Raw genomic sequence first — 18,884 nt, 5'->3', positions numbered from 1 at the left:
ATCATGACCTGAGCCAAAGCCGGATGCTTAACCAACTGAGCCACCCAGGTGCCCCAAAACAAATGACTTTTTGAGAATTCAATTCCACTCTAATCAGTGTTGGAACACCTGTATTACTTAGTGAAACAACACACAACATGTTATTTAAAAACATTCATGCATTAGTACAAGATCCATTCCATGTACAGATGGGCCTATGAATTTAATGTAACAGAGAAAGACACAGTCAATGATACTGTTTCAGGTCCCAATTTGCAAATAACCTCACAGAAAACACACGGTGTGTAGTTTTAATATAGAATCAAGGATGAATATCCATAATTATCTGAAAAGGTTGTGACACATGCTATTTTTCTATATGTGGTCAAGGACATAAATTTTTTCATCTACTTTAGCCAAAACAACACAATAGATGCAGAAGCAAATCTGAACATCCAGTGGTCTTCTAACGAGACAGACAAGAAAGAGGCTTGCAAAAATGTAAAATGCAACAAAACCACTATTCTCACTGCCCCTTTTATTTGGGAACATGTCACTTCCCATACAAACAATATTTCTGTTTTCATATGATTGAAAATGAATTAATAAATATTTGAACCTGTTTTATTCCTACTGTGGTAAATAAGGATCGATAGAATCCACAGGCACACAGTTATCCCTGGGATCCTCACTAATTTGTAAGACTGTAGAGATATCCTGAGAACAAAATGCTGCAGAATCAGTGACTCACACAGCTCCTGATCCAGGACTCAGGGACACAGTGTGACAAAGAGCGCTCTGTGCAGTAGGTGAGGCGCCCAGGCCAAGTCCCAGGTCCCCAGGCCCGCCTCTCAGGGACTCTGGCCCCAGGGCGGCGTCGGGGGCGGGGAAGCCCAGTGTTGGGGAGCCCCCATCTGCCCTGGTTTCACTTCTCCCTGTCACAACCTGTGTCAGGTCCTTCTGCCTGGATACTGATGACGCGGCCTCGTTTCACACTATTAGTGTCTGGTTTCAGAAGAAGCCAATCAGCGGCACCGCGGTTCCGGGGTGTCAAGTATCAGCACCCGCTTCCTGAGGCTGACATTTCTCCCCAGACCCCGAGGATGCGGTTCGTGATGCCCCCAACTTGGCTCCTGCAGCTGTCGGGGGCCCTGGCCATGACCCAGACCTGGGCGGGTGAGTGCAGGTTCTGGAGGAAAGGGACTCTGCGGGGCAGGAGCCAGGAGACCGCCCGGCGGGGAAGCGGGACCCATGGGGACAGCGACTGTCCTCCGCCCTGGCCTGCCCTCCCCCAACCCTCTCGGACTCCGCCCTGCTCTCCCCAACTCGGGTCCCCCTCGCCCTGCCCTCCCGTCCCCCTCCCCCTGGGACCCGGGCCCCGCGCGGGGAGGAGGGTCGGGCGGGGTCTCAGCCGCTCCGCGCCCACAGGCTCCCACTCCCTGAGGTATTTCCACACCGCGATGTTCCGGCCCGGCCTCGGGGAGCCCCGCTTCATCTCCGTGGGCTACGTGGACGACACGCAGTTTGCGCGGTTCGACACCGACGCCCTGAATCCGAGGTCTGAGCCGCGGGCGCCGTGGATGGAGCAGGTGGGGTCCGAGTATTGGGACCAGGAGACGCGGAACGCGAAGGACAACGCACAGAAATTTCGAGTCAGCCTGCAGAGCATGCGCGGCTACTACAACCAGAGCGATTCCGGTGAGCGCCAGGGCCCGGGTCCAGGTCACGACCCCCATCCCCACGGACGCGCCGGGGCCGCCCCGAGTCTCCGGGTCTGAGCGCAGCCCCGAGGCCGCGTGACCTCCGTCCCACGACCCTGGAAGAGTCCGAGGGAGCTTATAGGCGGTTTTACTTTAGGTTTCACCTTAATCACTGCTACTCTGGCGGCGGGGACAGGATCACACAACATCCAGTGGCTGTATGGCTGTGATATCAGACCGAACAGCCCCCTCCTCCGCGGGCAGTCAGGTGTCCTATGACGGCGCGGATTACATCACCCTGAACGAGGACCTGGGCTCCTGGACCGCGGCGGACACCGCGGCGCAGATCACCCGCCACACGTGGGAGGTGGCCTGTGCTGCAAAGCACTACAGGAACTACCTGGAGGGCGTGTGCGTGGAGTCGCTCACCAAATACCTGGAGATGGGGAAGGAGAGGCTGCTGCGCGCAGGTACCGGGACCTTGGGGCCTCCCCGATCTCCCCTCCACTGGGGCTGGCTGCCCACGAGGAAGGGAAAATGGACTCAGTGTCACGACAGCGCCCCTCCCACGGGTGGGAAGAGGGACATCCGCTTCGGAGTTCATATGCCTACTAGAGACTGAGTCACCTTGAGGGTGATTTTCTCTATAAAGGACAGACAGGAATCCAGACTCTCCCTGGGATGCCTGTTGAGATCATCCCAGAAATAACCCATCAGCAGTTCCCTCTGACCCTGGCAGCCACCTTGTGAACCATGACCTTCCCTCTCAAGGCCTTGATCTCCTTGAGAACATCTTTGGAGATCTGACTCCGGGTTTTCTGAATCATTCACCCTCCACCACAGTCAGAACTATAGTGTGTTCCCCACTTTAGATCTGCAGCCTCCCACCCGGGCTCTCTCCCTGATTCCAGAACTTAACAAGGATCAGGAGATCCCAAAGGCTAGACTGCTGTCTGGGTTTTGTGCTTCTTCCATCCAGACCAGTTGTCCTGTCCACCTCAGGATGGTCACGTGGATGCAGTTTCAGTGACCCATAAAGCTAAACCACAGTGTGGATTCTCTGTTTCTTCTTCCTCAGAATCTCCCAAAACACGGGTGACCCACCACCCCATCTCTGACCGTGAGGTGGCCCTGCGGTGCTGGGCTCTGGGCTTCTACCCTGCGGAGATCACCCTGACCTGGCAGCGTAATGGGCAGGACCACACCCAGGACACAGAGCTTGTGGACACCAGGCCTGTGGGAGATGGAACCTTCCAGAAGCGGGCGGCTGTGGTGGTGCCTTCTGGAGAGGAGCAGAGATACACATGCCATGTGCAGCACGAGGGGCTGCCCGAGCCCATCACCCTGAGATGGGGTAAGGAGGGTTTGGGGTAGAGCCCCGTGTCAGGGAAAGCAGGGCCCTTCTGGAAATTTCAGAGTCAGAACTGAAGCCGGGGGTCTGGGCCCCTCACCTTCCTTCCCTTTCCAGAGCCATCCTCTCTGCCCTCCATCACCATTCTGGGCATCATTGCTGGTGTGGTTGTCCTTGTGGTCACTGTGGTGGTTGGAGCTGTGATCTGGAGGAAGAAGTTCTCAGGTAGGAACAGAGTGGGGGGATCTGAGTTCTCTTGTCCCGCTGGGGGGTTTCCTAGGTAGCACATTGTCCTGCCTGGTTCCTGGGAATTTCCATCCACACACATGGACCTGCCCACTCTGGAGCCGTTACTAACATTCACTCTGTAGCAAAGCACTTGTGAAAATGAAGAACAGATTTTCACTTGGTAATTCTGGTGACGGGGACCTGATTCCCAGCAGTGACAGGACAGAGAGGAAGGTCCCTGCTCCGGACAGACCTCCAGCAAGTGGTTGTCCTGTGACCCCACCCCTCCCACCCCCTCACACACACCTGTTTCTTCATGTATCCAATCTTGTCCTGGGTCTTCAGTCAGAATTCTGGAAACTTCATTGGAGGTTGCTCTAGGATCCCATGGCCCAGTTGTCCCAGGTGTCTAACATGCTATTTTCTTCCACAGGAGGAAAAGGACCAAGCTACTCTCATGCTGCACGTAAGTATGGAGGAGGTGATCCCTGAAACCTGGGATAGTGTAGACAGGACCCCATGGGGATTTCACCCCCGCCCATAGTTGCTCCTTTAGTCTCAGCACCTGTGGCTCTGATCTCATCTTGTTTGTTCTACCCCAGGCGATGACAGTACTCAGGGCTCTGATTCATCTCTAATGGCTCCTAAAGGTAAGACTCCGGAGGGCCTGAAGTGGGGAGGGGTGGGTGCATTAGGTACATGTTGACATGTGGGGGGCTGTTGAGAATGTGGCACTTATGTGACTGATCTAAATCTGTTCATGATTAATTTTTTCACAGTGTGAGACCCACTGCCCCTCAGGGACTGAGCAATACAGGATCTGTTCACACTTGGTGCCATCGAGATCCCCTGACTTCCTGCAGATGGTGTCAGAATGTGTCTGCGTTCCTATTAGCATATTGTGAGGACACAGGAGACTGGCCCCCCCTGCCCACCATGACCCCTCCCCGTACTGATTCCTGTTCACTTTCTGACCTGCTTTCCTGTTCCAGCAGAGTCCGTGCTGGACCGTCTCCGTCCCCGTTTTTTTTTCATGTTGGGCCGAGTACTGACGCCTTACTTCCCCACTGAAAATGAGAATCCAGATATGAATTTGTGTTTTGTAATTCTTGGCATGTGGGGATGATGAGGTAATAAAAGAGAAGGTTTGTAAAATTGCAAGAGAAAATAAATGAAAGCCCTGAGAACCTCCCAGAACCCGCTGTTTCCTGTGCCGTGTCTGTTGCAGGTGGGGACAGGAGAGGGCTGGAGGAGCCAAGCGTGGACGGGGCCTGTGTCCAGTCGGTGCTCAGTGCATCCTTGGAGTGTCGTGCTCCCTCCTCAGCTGGGTCATGTCTCTGCTCCTTGTCCTTGTCCCTTCTGTGGAACCTTGTCTCACCAGGACCGTGACGTGGACGTCACCTGTCACCAGGACCTTATAGAGCAAGAGCTTCCTGTGACTGGGTCAGCCCAGGCTCCATCCTGGGTTGTGACCTCAGGCCCATCTTTTGGGTGTTTTTTTTCCCCTTGTTTCTATGGAGCATCAGGCCTGTTCTTGCTCGTGTGTCCGAGTTCCTGTCTCCTTCTCCCCAGATGACCCCGGTGGTTACAGCACCAGGAGTCCTTTGGGCTGTCGTTCTGCAGGCCTAGGTGGGCCCTGCACACTGGAGTCTCTGGGATTTGGAGAGATGAATTTTCACATTCATCCATCTCCTCCCTCTAGAGTTGTCTTCTGGATTATTCTTTACATCCTGAGGTAGACAGAGAGGAATCTGGGAGTTTCTCATCCTTGTTCAACTTCAGTTAGTTTCTACCTTCCCTGACTCTCTGCCCCCTCTTCCTGTCCTAGTTCTAATGATACTGGTGCTGGTTCCCATCCATGTTCATGGGTTTATAAAGCAGGGTCTAATGTAGATTTCTATTTGGTTGGAGAAAGAGCCCCATAGAACCTAAATACAGTGATTCTGAAGACAGGAATGTAACTGTGTGCTGTGCTGTTTAGGGGATACACTGTGGGAGGGGGGAGCTGAGCAGAGAGAGGGAGGGGCAGCCCTGGGGTAAGTAGAGGCGGCACTGATGGTGAGGTGGGGGCACTTTGTGCGGGAGCTGCCACGGACGGGCTGTGCCTGAGGCTCATTCAGAAGACACAAGTCCTCTCCGCTGACCAATCGTTCCACTGATAATGTCGTGTGCCACGTACAGGACCTGCTATTTTTTTCATCTAGGACACCTCAGTAAGTAAGAAAAGGCAAACGTGCTGGTCTTGTGGAGACTATGTCCTAGGGGTGAGGGACAGACTCCACTTGACCCTGGAACAATGTGTGGATTGAGGACAATGACCCCATTGTGCAGTCAGAAATCCAAGTATAACTTTTGACTCCCCTGAAACTTAAATATTACCACTAATAACGTAGTGTTGATAAGAAGCCTTACTGAAAAATGAACAGTCATTTAACACATATATTGTACATTATATGTATATGTAACATGTATTCTTACAATAAATTAGGCTGGGGAAAATAGTAAGAAAGCATAAGAGAAAGTGCATTGACAGCACTTGTTGTAAAAAGGTCCACATATCGGTGGATGTGCACAGTTCGCAACAGTGTAATTCAGAGTCAACTGTATATTGTATAAATGTGGTAAATAAGGGAAGTATTTAAATTGTAAATTGGTTGGGGTGCCTGGGTGGCTCAGTCGGTTAAGCATCCGACTTCGGCTCAGGTCATGATCTCATGGTTCGTGGGTTCGAGCCCCACATCGGGCTCTGTGCTGACAGCTCAGAGCCTGGAACCTGTTTCAGATTCTGTGTCTCCCTCTCTCTCTGCCCCTCCCCCACCTGTGCTCTGTCTCCCTCGTCTCAAATATAATCATTAAAAAAATACAAAAATAAATTGAAAATTGATAGGTGCTTTGAGGAAGGTGATCCAGAGAGTTACCTGTGCGGGGACAGGGAAGGTGGCTACTTTTATACGGTGGTAAGTGTGAGCCTCATTGGGAAGGTGACCTCTGAGAGATGTGCAGGACACAAGGAATTGTTGAAGAGTATGTCTCAGGGAGTTCTTTCCAGGCAGGGGAACCTCCAGGCACACGCACTAGGGCAGGAGCGTGTCCTTGTTCAAGGAAGGGTGAGAGGCCACTGTGGCTGGAGCCGAGAGCATGTGAAATGCACTCAGATGTCTAGACTTTAGGATTAGAAGGCTTTTGAGTTTTCTCTGAGTGACGTGGAGTCACTAGATGGTGTAGAACAGATGGTCCACCTGGGACTACTTCTCTTTAGAAGCATCTGTTTACTGCTGTGCAGAATCGAGAGGTGAAGGGCGGGAGACCAGTACAGAAACTGTAGGAAACCAGTGTAGTTTCCAGGAGGGGGGATGTTGGATTTATTTTGGGGTTTGAAGAGAGAAAGTAACAGGAAGTGGCTGTAGTCTGGTTAGTGTGTGTGTGTGTGTGTGTGTGTGTGTATGTTCTGGATACATTTAAAGATGAACTTTGCAGCATGTCCTAATGTATTACTTCTGGGTTGTGAGAAGGAGGAATTAAGGACAGCATCCAATACTTCAGACTGCAAGAAGAAAGGGGGGGGTGTCTTCCAATGAGACAGGGAAGATTTTGGAAGTAGGACATTTGGGGAGCTGCATCACAGGCACCCAATTTAGGAATGTCGAATCTGAGATTATTAGAAATGCAAGCGAAGTTCCATCTGGATATAGAGTACAGGGTGGGAGAAATATCTAGGTTGGAGGAATAGATATGGAGGTGACCCATATAAATGATGCTTAGAGCCTTCAGCATATGGGGTCACCAAGGGGTTGATGGCTATAGAAGAGAAAGGAACAGGACCAAACCCTGGACTCCTCAGTTCTAAGCAAGTGATCAGAGTACATGCACATACTGAACAGTTCTGGTTCTACATCTAGAAGGCACATAGACCAGGAAGACCCAAACTTCATTGTCCACTGGAATTTCCTGGACTTAGGAAGAGCTACACAGTCTGCAATAGAGCATGAGATTCTGGGTTTATAACAAGGTTGGTGCTGCTGCTGGTCTTCAGATCACACACCGAGGAACAAGCACATAAAATAGGATTCCCACATGGCTGTGCCTCAGCCTCTCCTGTGGGGCCTATTAAATAAGTGATTCCTGACCCCCCACCTCCCCGACACACGCACACACTCTAAGATGGTAGGTCGAGGGGGACACCTGAGTATTTTTAACAAAGCCACAAGCAATCCTGGGGTTCCACCAGGGTCACTGAAATCATTGATGAGAGCCCTCCTTGTGGGAAGGAGTCTTACATCCATATTTAAATGGGTGTTTTTTAGGAAGACAAATGCAAGATATGCTGGAAGAAACAGTTTCTCTCCCATGGGGCACGTCAGGTGGCAGACAGAGGAAGTGGTTATCAGCTCAACATAAAATGTCTGAGATACTAAGTGTAGATCTTAAATGTTTGCACCACACACACACACACACACACAAGTTACTGAGACATGATGCAGGTGTAACTGACTCTATGGTGGTAATCGTTTTGCAGTATACAAATGTATCCAATCAAAACGTTGTGCTCTTAAACTTATAAAATGTTATATGTCAATTCTATCTCCATGAAAGTGGAAAAAAGTACTGAATCCTTGCTCTCTACAAGTGGATAGATTATAGATAGATTCTCACTCTTTGTTTTAAACAACAGAGTCCAAGTTGTTTTAATTGAAACAATATATATTTACTATAATATTTACATATTTGCTATATACATATACATATATGTATATATAGTCAGGGAGATGTATAATATCCATTTTAAATGTGTAATATAAAATATAAATTATATTTAATAAATGCTAAAATGTCTTTTAAAATAAATATAAAAAGTATAAAGCAAAGTATATTTATACTTTATGAGTATATATATTTATAGGTAAATGTATATCATGTATATATTTACTTAGAGTATTATGCGTCATTTATTTCAGCCAAGGCTACAGAACAGTCATGAGGCCAATGGCCAGGAGGAAAATCCATAGACCCACCCTAGGTCAAGGCCCAAATAAGAACCACTGTCCATGGTGCTGGTCACAGATGCCACTGTTCACACCACTGGTCCATGAGGCAAGGACTGCTATGGCTACTGCTCCTGGCAGGTGGATGACGGGACTGCCGCTCACATCGCCTGTGCCAAATGCATCAGCACTGTCCCAGCTTCCCTGTCTCCACATCCTGAGTCAGAGTCTGGTATGTGGTCACCTCGCTGGTGGAGTCTTAGGCCGTGTCCAGCTGCAACAACGTTGGCATCATGATTTTGCTCTGGATTCCCAGGGAGTGATCACCAACTTTGTTGGACTTGAACTCCTCATTTATGCTACTCTCTGCATTCCCAGCCATAGCCTTGTGAGAGGCCATGCATTCAGGTGTTTCCCAAAGTCACCCTTGTTGTAGACAGACTCTAAGATGACTCCAAAGTACCCATCCCCTTGTATTCATGCCCTTGAGTGACAGCCAATGTGGAACAGAAGCTGGTTATAGTGACTTGCTGGTAACAAATAGAATAGGGTGAAGTCATACAAAGTATATCTGGGAACACCAAGCACAAGACATGAGGGACCTGGAGTCAAGTGTGTCCAGGTGGGACGTCAAGCCAGGCTGGGGAAGTATGGGTTTCTGATGGAAACAATGACAAATGACCCTGCATTCCTTTCCCTCCTGAGGGGTTCTTCTATAGACCTCAACCTGCACAGCCACTGCCATCAGATGGCATGAGGAGGAGGAAAAAGGTCACCAGCAGTGATGGTCATCATGGCTGGAAGGACAGGTGAACTCTGTAAACAGGACAAGAAGAGAAGGGAAGAAACAATGTCTCCCAGAGGTAACACCTCGGGAGCCAAACACGCCCCCAGGGCAGCCCCATGACCAGAAAATGAGGAGGAGAATGGTCTCTAGTCTTCTTGTGATGCCCCTGTGGCCCAGCTCTCCCTTCCTCCAACCCAGGACACTGTCCCAGGGAACCCACATTGGTGCACCCTGTGTATATATCTCTGCTCATCTCCAGAACAGACCACCATGGCCACCCACTCCTGGAAGTCCTCCTCCCTCTGTATGTCTTAGTTCAGTTGCATGCAGCAGAATCCAGCTCCAGTGGGATGAACGGGACACAGCTTCTATGTGTCTCCCATGAGTGAGTCAAGCCATCCATGGCTGTGAGGGTATCTCTGCCCCACAAGGCTGTCCAGGCATGCAGCTTCCTGTGACCTGCGAAGTTGCCCTTAGTAGCATGAGCCAGAGTACCTAAGACCATGTCCATGGTCCATGTGCCATGTAGAGAAAGCAGGAAAAGAGGAAGTTTTCCTCCTTTCAGGGCAACACCTACTACTTCATTCTGCTTCACCATAATGGCTGGAATGTAGTCACACAGATACACATAGCCTCATGGGAGGCTGGTGCATGAATCTGGTTTGAATCTGAGTGACTCTGTGTTCCCATGACTCTATCACTATGGAATAAGGATGATTTTTGCTCTACTTAAATTTTTAAAAATGGATAGGATGGAGGGGGAAATTTACTGTTCACTCTGTACTCCCTTATGTTATACAAAGTTTTTATATCTTGTGCATGTCTCAGTCAGTTGACATGAATTTTGAATTACCAAGAAAGCCTACCTCCATTTAGCAGACAGATATTGGGCAATAGTAGAGGGTCAGCTCTCCGCTAGGCCACAGTTACAGAAATAAAAAGGAATTCACAGTGAGGTGAATAACCTGGTAAATGCAACTAGTATAATGAGTTCTGGGAAGCACCCTCCAGACAGAAGCTTCTTGAGTACCTACTGTGGGCCTGGTGTTGTGCCTCATGCTAGGGACAAAAAGAAGATGCAGGTACATACCTTGTGACATAAATGTCTCCTGCTGATGAGCTTCTGTGCCGATCCCTGACTTTCCAGGAACCCCACCTCTGTGTCTTGTCCCTGTGTGGGAATGAGCTGAGACTTGGAAAGAGAAACTTTGCCCATTTGGTCCAAAAATTAGTGAAAACGTTTAGGTAGAGAATACTAACTTTCTTATGTAACTGACTCATCAATACAAAAGAATATCATTAAGAAAGTAAATGGATGAAGGGAAAGTAACCAACAAAGTGGAATCACAAGAAGTGACTTTGTGGGATCCTGTATGTGGCAAACTGAAAGAAATTGTGGGAGACCAGGATTTGCCTGGGAGCATGACACAAGAAGGCAAAAAGAAAAAGTTCAGTTTAGTGATAATGCTTTCCTAGAGGTTTAGAAGGTCTGACAAGTCCAGGGTGAAGTGTTCAGAGAAGATGACCTCTGAGGCTCGACAAAGTTGAGACATACCTTTCCAAACGATAATGTGAATCTTGTATCTAGAACTCTGCTTTAATAACACAGCTCAGCTGTGCAGTTCTCTTCTCCAACAAGACACTCAGAGTGATAATCATCTTGTTCAGTGATTGGGCACCTGTGTACGAATCCACCCAGTTTAGAGAATGTGGTACCCTCCATTCCTGCCATCTGTCAACTGGAACACCCTCATGCACACAGATTCTATAATAAAGCCCAATGGGCTCCACCTCTTGGTACACTGGCCTTGGGGAGTCTCCTCCCACTGAGTGTGGGTGGGACCTGGAAATCCTCTAACCAATAAAATGTGGCAGTGGTGATGTTGGATCATATAACACCTCGTCAGTTTTCTACTATCTGCTCAAATTACAAGCTTTGCTGAGGCCAGCAGCTGCATTAGAAAGACCAGAAACTGATTTCAGTGTTCTGTCTACATCCAGCAAGACACTGAGGCCCCCAGCCCAACCAACAAGGGAACTCTCAGTCCTCCCCCAAAGGCAGGCTTTCCATTTCTTGAAGACAGACATCCTGTTTTCTCTTTACAACATGAATGTCAAGTTCTTTGCTCTTCCTGCATCTGGGAGGCCCCAGGAGTGAGGAAAGGCAGGATAGGAGGAAGTACCTTGAGGAGAGTGAGGCTAGACTTGGCCTCACCTCTCACCTTGGAGAGCAGGTATCACTAGGAGGTCACTTAGAAACAGAAGACAGGGACAGCAGGGATTAGAAGGACATGAATGGCCACCCCCCTGTCTCTCAGGCCTGCACAGGGCTGTGCTTTTGGGCTGTGAATGGAACAGTGATGAAGAAACTCTGCCCCAACCCCCCATAGCTGGTCTTTCCCCCTCAGCATTGTGGACAGCCCACCTCACAGCCCAGATGCACACACCATGGACTCCATACAGCCCAGGTATGACCCTCTCTCCCACCATCTGCAGCAAACCAACTCCATCAGCCATGTAGAACCAACTCTTCTGTCACTTCAAATGTATGGGCTTACTTATAGGGACTGTGAGAAATGCATACTCTTCACAAGACTCAGTGCTGGAGGAGGAGAAGCTGTCAGAGCCACAGAATGAGGTGACTCAATGCAGCAGGTGAACAGTGTCCAAGAATGAAAAACAAAACAAAACAAAACAAACAAACAAAAAACGGTGGGCTCTTGGGCTCAGGAGTCTGACTGTTTTGTTAGAATCATGGCTTAGCCAATTGAGTCATGTAACTTCTGAGTGATCTTGATTTCCTTGCCTATAAATTGGAATTGATAGCTTTCCCTATCTCATGGGACTATTATGAGGTTGAAATGAATCAATTCATGCAAATCCCTTACAAGAACTCTGGGGAGGAAGAGAGTTCCCACCAATGTAGCTCCTGTTTTCTTCCTCCTACATGACAAGTACCAGTTCTTCCTGTCACTCATCAGCCTGAGCCCCTCTCACTTCCTGCAGATGAAGAGCTGTTCTGTCACGTTATCCCATGGGGTGGTGGTGAGGCAACCATGAAATGGCCAGTGTGGAGGTACAGTTGATGAATCCTCAGAGCAGTGGGTGCCCTCTCTCTCTCTCTGTCTCTCTCTCTCTCCCATATGTATGTTCAATTATACACATCTATACAAACCTCCATACACAAATACCCATACACATTTCTATGGGATTGTGAACCCACCCAGACAGACAGACACACATACACATAACACACTCCCTTCACATTTGCCATTTCACCCTGGGACTGGCTCACTCCCACTTCACCATTTTAAAAATTTTAGTATCTTGAGGGAGAAACACCAGAGAATATTTGTCTCACTAGAAAGAATCCCACTCCCTAGGGACTCTGGTACTTTCTGGATCTCAGCATGCCTGCTCCTGGAGCTCTCCTAAGTGAGTGGGAGATGTGACCTTAGATTGAGATCCTGGAATCCAGCGGCAGCCATGTGCACTGCCCACCTGGTATTGAGACTCTGGGGGTCCAGCAGGTCTTCAGCCTCTCACCTTCTTCTAACTGCTCTCCCACCCTGGTGTGCCCCCCACCCCCAACCCCAGGCTTTGCTACACAGAAGGATGTTGCCACATTACCTTCAGAATGAACAGGACACTGAGGTTAGGAAGTTCTAGATCAGAATGAAGAAACCTGGACCTCTTCCCCACCCGAGTTCTTGTTGTTCTAGAGCACACCTCCAGCAACTCTACTTCCGACCATCTAAACTGCTGCTCAAACAACCCCAGTGATGAGAGCTCCAAGGAGAACCTGGTCAGCAGATGCCCTCTCGATGAGCATAGTGGCTGGGAAAATGGATCTGAGGAGTAAAGGAAATGTGAGGGGTGTCTCTGTGCCTGGACTGTGCTGCAAGTCTCTAGAAGGGCTCCTGTTTCCCTGATATGTGGCTCCACTCCTCATCCCCTCCCTTATCCTATCTCATGGTGATGGGCTTATGCAGTCCTTCATGTTACACATGGCATGTGAATCTGTGCTCCTCTCAAGAAGACAGCACAATGGCCAAGCACTTCTGGATGGTTCCATCCTCTTCTGCCTGGTCTCCACAAGCTTCTTGTCCTGGGTCTGGTGCTCCCTGGCACACTGCTAGGTCATGGTGATATGTACGGGGCAAAAGCCCAGGACACACCATACATCAGGGTGACCTGACAGTCAGAGAGGGGGTGGTGGGTCACATGTGTTCTGGTAGGGTCTGTGGTAGACAAAACAGGGAGGGCTTCTAAAGCATCTACTACAAACCATGATGCCTACTGACCTCTCATCTGTGCCAGGATAGTGGGCAATGATGAGATGACCATAGATGGCAGAGGTCCATGTCCAAACTCAGGTGGTTGTCATTGTCCTAGCCATCTTGCCACCGCCCACCATCCTGTGTCCTCCTGGAGCCCCCAATATGGTGAACTGCAGGGTTGGGGGCCTGCCCAATCCTCTCCAGGACTAGGCAGTGTCAGTCAGGGCAGAGCATGCCAGCAGAGGCCCTCCAGCTTTTGTCCCTGCACCACCCCACCGGGCTGCTCTGCAGGGAACATTCACCCTGTAGACTATGATCTTGTGATATAAAAGAAGGATATACATTGGTCCTCCAACAGTTCTTGCACACAGCTTATAAAATGTTTGTCATTTCCTACATGATGAGAATCATAGGAGCATCTCTTTTTAGATTTGTTCTCACTTTCTGAGAAAGCTTTACAAAAGATCCTGGTCCATTACTTACACACAGTACCAAACTTCACTGCACAATGTCTCTCTCCTCCTATGCTGCGAGCCCTTAGAAGGCAGGACTCTCGGTGCCTGTAACAAAACCATCTGGCAAACTGTTGAATTCACGATCCTGTACGGATCTGTGGTAAAATCTGAGCAGCCTCCCTCTTCAGCTTTAGTTGTGCTTCTCACTGGTTTATGCCTTGACTCAACATGCAAGGGCCTTCACTAACTGTTTCATATGCTAAGTTCTCATGACACTAACTGGAAATTATTAAACTATAACCTATGCCCTGAAATCACTCTGTGCACTTTCACCCCACACCTTGCCCACCCTAACCTCTCCCTGCTTGGAACCCCACCCCTCTCCCATCAACTCAAATCATACACACACATCAGACTCTACACAAAGTTCCACATCATTCATCACACTTTCCCTTCTCAATGAGGTGTCTGGCCTGTCAACTCTGTAACCACTTCTCTGCTTTTCATTTGACATTTAAGGAGGTACCTGTCTTCAGGATCTCTCAGTGTGCCTCACAAGCTCAATAACGCGATCACAGAAGTATGGCTGCTTCCCCATCTTAATTGTAAGCTCTATGAGGTCAAACAGTAGGTCATCCTTTCTGGTGCCCAACCTACAGTGACCTAAAGAAGTGTCCCTGACCCACTGAGTCGGCTTAGTCAGTTAGCTAATTAATCAATGATACAAAGACCCTGCCCCTCTGACCAGACTGTAGCCACCTTCACTTTCCAGTGACAGCTTGTGCACACCTGCCTGCCCCAGCTGCCACTAGGGGAGTTCCTGACGAGAGGGTCTCAGGTCCCTGGGGGTTGGGCTGATGTCGTCTGCACGGCGCCTTCTGCTTTCTTCCTGGCACCAACCTGCCTGCTTTCGTGGGTGCTCTTTGTTCAGACTGTGCTCCGTGGTTTGGTTGTAGTATCGCTGCACATTTCTCAGATTTACGTGGTTACTCTTCCTCTGGCTTGTGAAGAACTTGGTCTTGTCGTCTAAATGCCTTGGCTCCTCCATCAACCCCTGGACTCAAGACTTTGTCTTCATCTTCTCACTGTCATGGCAGATGAAGGGTTGGTCACCCATGGAGCCCAAGGCACTAAATGCAGGGACTCCTGGAGGTGACTGAGACACAGCTGAGGAGAAGTACTGAACACAGTGCATTCCTGAAGCAGGAACCAGTGCGTTCAGAGGAAGCTCCAGTACTTACTGAGGACCTAGTTATCCATGTGTGGGGAAGGAGTGTGAGCGTGTGTGCGTGTGTGTTGTGTAATAGGAGAGTAGGGCACACAACATAAAAGAATAGGAAGACAATTACACAACACTCTTCCAGACCCCCTCTCCTCACACAAGTGATTGTGATATTCAAATCCCACACCCATCGTGCACTGGTATAATTTAGAGAACTAAAAAGAAACCTTCCTCCATATCTGAAAAGTGCCATGAAGAAGCTGATCTTGAGCAGGGCTTGAAGACGTGGAGGCATCAGGAGGAGTGGGGGACAGTTAGAAATGTTCTCATGGCTCAGAGTGAGGTGTGAGGACCCTGGAATGGGACCTCCCAGGTCCCCCGTGTGATCTTGTAGCATCTCAACCCCTGCTAGTCCCACCGCTCTCCTGACCAAGGTCTGCTTCCTTCACATCACCCTCCCTGTCACTGTGGGAAATGCACTGGCCCCAGAGTCAGGGGATTCCAGCCCCCCCCCCCCCCACACCTTCTGTTTCCTGGAGAAACCACTCCCCTCTGTGGCCTCAGCTTCTTTATCTCTAGCACTAAGCCATGAGGCTAGAAGGCCCAGGGCCTCCCAGTTCTGCTATGGGACAATTGTAAGGCCCTGGAAGTCACCCAGAACCCAGGTGATGAGTGTGAAGGAGAAGGTACATGTGGAGAGAAGGATGCCTCAAGAGAAGGCACAGCCTTCAGCTCTCCTTGTCCCAGAGTCCCTGCTCCTGTTCTGTCCCCAGTCTAGTCTATCCCACCCTAGGACCTTTGATCCCTCCTTCTTCCTTCATGTGGCACACTCTCCCCACCTCCCTGCCACAATCTTTGGTCTGGCCTCCCTCTGGTGTCTGCTGACATGTTACTTCCTCAGGGACAGTTTGCCCCCCTACCCCCGCTGCACCCCAGGGAAGGTGAGTAGCTCCTGCTCAAGTGCAGTCGTGGCCAGTGAGCATCACATGATTGCATGTTTACCACCTGCCACTGTACTTTCCATGACAAGGGCGAGTTTTCTTTTTTGTAGGTCCCTATCCTTAGTGCCTGTCACAGTACTGTGTTAGTCAGGGTGCTCAGAGAAACAGACACAATAAGATACGTGCATCAAGGGAGAGGTGGGTGTATTTTAAGGAAGCAGCTCATGGGACTGGGGTGGGGCCAGAGGTCCAAAATGTGCAGGGCAGGCGGGCCGGCTGGGTGTGTGAGCACAGCTGACTCAGCAGACGTGATCCGAAGGCAGTTTGGACAAGGACCTGGGTTGTATTTCTTCCCTCTGAGATTAGGAGAGTCTTCAACTTATCATTACCCTCGTGTTGCACAACTTTTCCTTTGTTTTCCGTGTCAGTCTGCCGCAATTTTTGTGGAAATAATAGATACAGATTCAAGAATATAAATAAAATACTAAGAATACACAGTAAGAATGAAGTGACAAAGTTTCAACACCTTTTAACTTTGCTTTGAAATATACTAGTCATGAATCTTCTGGGTCTGAGAGTGAACAAGGAGCCATAACACTAGCAATGAATCACAACCTGCCCTGTCACAGAGCATCTAATACTGTACAAACCTTATAATGAGTGGGAATGGCTTCCACATTGTGTAAGATCTAGTTCAAAGGAAACACTATATTACATAACAAAAACTTTAAAAAATCCCTGCTTTTTTTTTCAAAACTCACTGGTGTCTTACTCTTGCTAACCATGTAAATATTATGTGCAAATCATGCTCCAAAGCTGTGTGAATGTGAACCTGCTAAGCACATGCTGTCAGTGCTCAGAATGCAACGAACAATTAGCAATAATCAAGAAGAACAATGTGAAGAACATTATAAATTACCTTCACACAGCAAGTCATTGGATTAGTAAAACTTTGTATAATAACCCTTACACGGCTGATAAGAGCAACCAACATTGAAAAAGTGCCATCAGAAGTCACACTATCTACTGTGCAGTGAAGCAGAGCATTTTACATTGTGAATGAAGGCTGTGACCAGACTGTGAGCAGCACATCTCCCTGTGGTCCCTGTCACTGTGCTGCTGGCTGCAAACCGTGTGTCTGCCAGAATAAGACAAGTATTTGGACAACCTATAAACCAAACAATAAATCATTATCACTGTCGTTTCAACTATGTCACCAGAATGTGTTTTAATCACTTCAATACTAAATTGAGGACGTGTAAGAAGGAGGGTTTTGTTGATCTGAGAATCCAGTGCATCGAAGGTAGTCATCAGTGCTCAAACAAGATGTGACACGGTTACACGTGTACCCATGGTGCCAGTGTGGCCACAAAGTTCAGGGTCTCACACAAAGTTTTAGAGAAATTTCTGGATACTCTAACTTGGTACTGTATAAGTCATGTATTCAGTGATTTCAGGATGATACAGTGAAATGTGAATTCACATAAATCACTTTATTTACGTCAGGACACTTTTTATTCACATGTATTATCATACGGTAAATGAAGATCTGAGTTAGTTCCCAGAGAGGAGGGTATGGGGGTTGGGACAGCGGGGGAGGGGGAGCAGGAACACAGCTCCAGTTAGGGAATGAAGAAGTGACTGAATAGAAGGCACAGCATGAGGAACAGTCACTGATACCGTAACAGGATGTGTTGGGGCAGCTACACTTGTGGTGGAGAGAGCACAATGTGTGAACTTGTCATACGTTACCTTGTACACCTGGAACCAATGTGACATTATGTGTCAACTCTACTCAAATTGAAAAAAAACTATTTTTAATTACTCTATTACAATTGTGGTAGCTTCTTTGACATTTCAGTTTTTCAATGTTTATTTATTTTGAGACAGAGAGCAGGGGAGCGGGCCACAGGGAGGGAGAGAGAGAGAATCTTTAAGCAGGTCCATGTTTGGCACAGAGCCATACTCCGGGCTCGATCCCACAACCCTGAGATCATGACTTGTGCCAAAATCAAGAGTCTGATGCTTAACTGACTGAGCCACCCAGGCGCCCATTTTTTGACATTGTAAATTAAGTGAATGTACATAGCAAATTCTAATCTTGGGTATGAGAAGTGATAAATAAAATGTATAATGATGGCATTTATCTTCCACAAAGTCAGCTGTAAAAAAATTTAAAAATAGATAAATAATTAAATAAACCTCTAAGAAGATTAAATAATACTCTCTGAATATTTGGGTGGAAACCATGATACCTAGCAGATCTGGCCTCAAGCAGTGCTAAGATGGCAAAAGCAGCTGAAAATGATATCAAACCTGCTAGAGTCACCTTAAAGAAATTTGTGCAATTGGAAGAGGTAAATGTTTGGAAAATAAACTTTTTTCAGAGAGTTGATGTTCATAAGTTGTTCTGGAATATCTTTCATTGTGATGGTTTCTGACACTTTTCATAAAACCACAAATACTCTGCACAAATATCCCTTCCTTCGAAGCACTATCTTCTTTGTGAGGTTTGTGTATCCCGGCCAGCTGTCCTCACTATGGCTTGAATAAAACGCCCTTCCACTTTTTTTGAAATTCTGAAAGTTTTATTCATTTCGCATGGACAGAACATTACAAAAAGTAAACTGTTCAATTCTAAACATAATAGTAATGGAACAGAGCTTCCCTTTCTAACCAAAGGGCTGTCCTATGTCCTCGATGCCAACATGGAGTGAGGGTGTGACTGATCCACGTTTCCCTGTGAAGAAGCCATGTGGCTCTCACACTCAGCTATGCCTGACAACTTTCATGCTCTCAGGCCAGAAAGGATCGTGGACCTCTGGCTACCTTATTCTGATCTCTTTAGTTGTTGGTGAAGAGAGAGGCCATATATCCGAGGCCCCTCACAGATGACAACAGTGCTGGTCTCTCAGGCTGGAGGAGCCTCTCACTCTCAGAGAGATGTCTGGAGTCATGG

General features: G+C 48.3%; 1 protein-coding gene, 1 long non-coding RNA gene and 1 pseudogene across 3 annotated transcripts in view; 2 read left to right on the top strand and 1 right to left on the bottom strand.

Moving 5' to 3' along the window:
• LOC131515325 (class I histocompatibility antigen, Gogo-B*0101 alpha chain-like) overlaps positions 1–18,884 on the top strand; it is a 116,175-nt gene that overhangs the window by 71,072 nt on the left and 26,219 nt on the right. The gene's annotated exons all lie outside the window — the stretch shown is intronic.
• LOC131515345 (uncharacterized) overlaps positions 1–18,884 on the bottom strand; it is a 56,451-nt gene that overhangs the window by 17,049 nt on the left and 20,518 nt on the right. The window lies entirely within an intron of this gene.
• On the top strand, positions 1,003–4,455 carry LOC131515324 (DLA class I histocompatibility antigen, A9/A9 alpha chain-like; annotated as a pseudogene).

The sequence above is a fragment of the Neofelis nebulosa genome, chromosome 6 (genome assembly GCF_028018385.1).
Source record: "Neofelis nebulosa isolate mNeoNeb1 chromosome 6, mNeoNeb1.pri, whole genome shotgun sequence".
Lineage (NCBI taxonomy): Eukaryota > Metazoa > Chordata > Mammalia > Carnivora > Felidae > Neofelis > Neofelis nebulosa.
This window is presented reverse-complemented; position numbering and strand designations above follow the sequence as displayed.